The sequence below is a fragment of the Siphateles boraxobius genome, unplaced genomic scaffold (genome assembly GCF_051911475.1).
Source record: "Siphateles boraxobius isolate OS27281-9 unplaced genomic scaffold, OSU_SipBor_1 8, whole genome shotgun sequence".
Taxonomy (NCBI): domain Eukaryota; kingdom Metazoa; phylum Chordata; class Actinopteri; order Cypriniformes; family Leuciscidae; genus Siphateles; species Siphateles boraxobius.
The window spans coordinates 27,745,281-27,749,375 of NW_027509208.1; the positions used below are offsets into that span (position 1 = coordinate 27,745,281).

A 4,095-nucleotide genomic window follows, 5' to 3' on the forward strand; every position below is an offset into this window, starting at 1 on the left:
TCGGGTTTACAGTGCAGATTGTTTGTTAACCTTGGTGTGTGTGTGTGTACCAATGTAGCCCCCATCACTGAGTAAGTCTCTCTCAGTTAAATGTATGTTAATGAGAGAGAGAGAGAGAGAGAGAGAGAGAGAGCGAGAGAGCGAGAGAGAGCCCACAGGCATGATATGAGTAGCCTAGCAGATTTGGGGACGACCCATTCACTGGACCTTTTCAGGGGCCCAGTCATTTCTGTGGGCGGGCCTGAGAGTAACCACTGGGCTTCCTCAGTGGAGTTACGTGGCGCATACGGTAATGACAGATTGCAGGAAAGAGCTGTGTAGTGTGGAACGCTCCTGGCTGGAAGCCAGGACAATAACAGCAGCAGTAATAAGAGAAACACTAAATAGAAAAAAAAATCAAATACATATGACTTTGATGGGAACCGGGCAGTTTAAACATCCAGTAACGTCAGTAATAGAAGAAATAATATCGGGAATTACAGATATGTCTCAAGAAGGTCAGTTAACCATAAATTTGTTAATGACTAATATAAATCAAGAAGAACTAGAAAACATTCTTGAGAAAAGGGAGGAGGAGAACCAGCCAGGACCCTCTCAGCCATCGGCTCCTCAATGGAATGTACCTGTAGGGGTGAGAGAAGTACAACAGGGTGAGACAGAGTCCGAAGTTGAATCCGAAGTGTCGGAGTTTGCATACGACTCAGACATATCAGATTCTTCATTATACTGGGTAGATAGTGAAAGCGGCGAAACAGAAAATATTACCAAAGAAACTAGGCTGCGGAATAAGAGAGGAAAACAGATTGAGTCAAAACGAGTGTCACACCGAATAGAAAATGACTGGCCTGAAGTTAGTGTAAGAGGGACTAAATACAAAAATCCTACCAGTGAGAAACGAGGACAAAAAACTGGGACTGGAAAATTGTCAAACATAGAAGCTTGACTTACGGACAAATGAGGTCAGCAAGCCGCTCCCCGTCTGCCCAGAGAATCGCTCGGACAGAAGGATGGTCTAAAACAGGGAAGCAAACATTGTTTCAAGAAGGATATGAATATAATAGGAAAATAGTTAAAGAACTAGACCAAGTGGTAATGTCACTGAAATCGGAAATTAAAAGTCTGCAAAGAGAGATGGAAAAATTATAAACTAGGAAAGCAATAAAAAGAAATGAAAGGTCTAAGGAGGCGGAAGACTGGGAGAGAGAAGTTACAGAGCCTAGAAAAACAGTTAGAATTAGACCAGCAACTCCTGGATTTACAACTCCGTCCACACAATTAGGATTTATACCTCCTCAAGAGATTGATGAAAATCAGACTAGCGTACAAGCAAAGCTGCTGGAATTACAGCTTACAGAAGCAGTAAGGAAGCAAGTAGGAAATAAAAAATTGCATGAAGACCCGAGTGCATATGCAGACCGGATAATGAAAGCAGCAGAAAACGTATACCCCACAACTGAGTCGGGATGCCGCTACGAGGCTTGTGCAAACCTGTACTGGTCATCCTATCTCAGCTGAAGCATTAGGGAAAATGAGGAATCTAACAGGTATGGAAGATAAATTTAAAGAATGGGAAAAAAACCTTATTAATTCCCAAAAAGAGTTTATTAGGAATTTGGTTATCTATTGAACAGGAGATTCCTAATGCTGAAAAAATTCCACTATTAAGACAAGTAGGTAGGAGAATTCCAGGCGGACATGGGCTGGTTACCTTGTTAAACAATGCGACCAGGGAAAAGATAGAAGAAAAATTAGCTGAATATGATCTTAGTTCGAGACACGTAAAAGCAATAAAGAAAATGTCGCCGCAAAATAAACAAAATCAAGGACTACAGATCAAAAAGAAATTTAAAAATAATAGATTTCAAATAAATAAGCATAAGGGGTTTAAAAAGAATGACGCAGGATTCCAGAGCGAAACAAGGAAAATACATACATTTCTGGAAATAGGCAGATTTTTAACACAGCAAGGAAAGTAATACATAAAAAACCAACGGGGAAAAGGAGCTTGGGAACCCCACAAAAGACAGGCTTTATTCCAGCAGAAAAGTGGGAAGATATGACTCCCGCAGAAAGAGTTAAAGTAATAGAAGACCGTAAGAACAAAACAGAAAACTCAAAAAAAATTAGGAGTAATAAGGTAATTAAGAAGACAGAGAAAAATTCTCAACCTAAAAAGGAGAGAATAGACAAAGCTGTTAAGAAGGAGAGGATTGACTCTGACACAGAATGAAATTTAGCCGGCCAGCTGAAAAAGAGACTTTGTAACCCCAGAGTAAAGGAGGAAAATGAAGATGTATATATTAATATTCAGGGAACAAATTATTTAATTGATACGGGGGCTGAAATCTCCATTTCAGCTGAGCCATTAGAAGAAAATGGTACAATTCATGTACAAACATATGACGGACAAGTAAAAATGGAAAAGACAGGGGAAAGATATGGAATTACTATGATTGAAGGTTCTGAAAATTTATTAGCCGCAAAAGACCTGAAAAAGATTTTAAGATTGAAAGAGGTGATTTATGAGCAAGAATTAGAAAGAATAGAAACAGAAATGAAGGGTTCACAGTGGGCAAAGAAGCAGTTAATGTCAGAATTAAGGAAAACCCCATATGGGAGAAGTAAAAATGACTGTGGGAAAGTAAGTGATAAATTTGCACATGTTATTGAGGGAGGAATCCATAAACCCCAAAGACAATACCCGATTAATAAAAAAGGAATAGCAGAACTAAAACAAACAATACTAGAGTTAGAGGAGCAAGGAATTATTAGGGATGTAAAGGGAGCCATTACCAATAGCCCGATACAGTCAGTACCGAAACCTGATAAAACATTTAGATTAGTCACGAATTTTAAAGCTTTAAATAGAGTAACGAAGCCGGAGAGGCGTTATTTGATTAATGCACGAGACACAGTTGAAAAAATAAGAGAAGGTTGATTTTTCTCGAAAATCGATTTATCGAATGGGTTTTGGTCCATACCTCTAGCAAAGGAAAGTCAAGAAAAAACTGCATTTACTGTGAACAATAAACATTATGTTTATCAAACATTACCGCAAGGCTATTCAAATTCATCAGTAGTATTTCAACCATTTATGCAAGAAATTCTGAAAGATTTAGAGATTGAAATCTACATCGACGATGTGTTGATAGTTTCTAACGAAGAAGAAGAACACGTAAAAACTGTGAAAGAAGTATCGAAACGACTTGCGGCAGCAGGTTTGAGAATAAATATAAAAAAGACCCAACTAATGACTAATATGGTTGAATTTTTGGGTTTTTGGATTTCTGCAGGAAATCGAGGGGTTACTCAGTCTATGAAAGACCGAGTAAACCAACTTGAGACACCGAAAACAGTTAGACAAGTCCAGCAAACAATGGGATTAATGGGATATGTAAGAGACTTAATCCCTCGCTTTAGCCAAATGGCAAAATCCATCCATAAAACCATAAAAGGTGGACGTTTAAATTGGACCGAACAAGCAGAGGAAGCTTTGAAGGAACTAAAAGCAGCTATTTTAAATTCGGGAAAGATGGAAGGAAGAGATGATGAGAAATATTTAGAAGCTGATTTGGAAACAGACGAGATAGGTTATGAATTAATAGTGAGGAATGAAAAAAGTAGCATACCTATTAAGATTATGTCTGGAAGTTGGGAAAATCCAGAAAGTAAATTCACTTGTGTTGAAAAGCAGCTTGCAGCTCTAAGCAAAAGATACTCCGAGTTGAAAGGACTGGCACGGGGCTAGAATATAATTATTAACACGAAAACAGCAGTATAGGCTCATCTTTCCAAAAATAAAGTTAAAGATGCTCGTGCGCAAAATATTAGATGGCAGCGATGGGAAAGTATGCTCCTAGATCCAGATTTAATAATTAGGCATAAGGAGTTAAAAAAATTTCAGAAAAAGAAAGTGGACTTATATAAAAACACAGTTGTTTACACTGATGGTTCTAAAACGACCACAGACAAAGAGGCTCACTGGGCTTTCATTGTGAAGCAAGGCAATAAGGTCAGGATGTCAGAAAAGGGAGTCACGCAAGGTACGGCTCAGTACATGGGGGTTGCAATAGCACTCCAAACACTGAGAAACCT

The 4,095-nt window shown here is 38.6% G+C and overlaps 1 long non-coding RNA gene across 1 annotated transcript; it reads right to left on the reverse strand.

Annotated features, from left to right (window-relative positions):
- Window positions 1-445: 445 nt before the first annotated feature.
- LOC143729080 (uncharacterized) lies at window positions 446-3,781 on the reverse strand. Its single transcript, XR_013199938.1, has 3 exons — window positions 3,630-3,781; window positions 949-1,012; window positions 446-623 (listed from the first exon to the last, which is right to left on the reverse strand). It is a non-coding gene; the product is annotated as an uncharacterized LOC143729080 (long non-coding RNA).
- Between the last annotated feature and the right edge of the window lie 314 nt (window positions 3,782-4,095).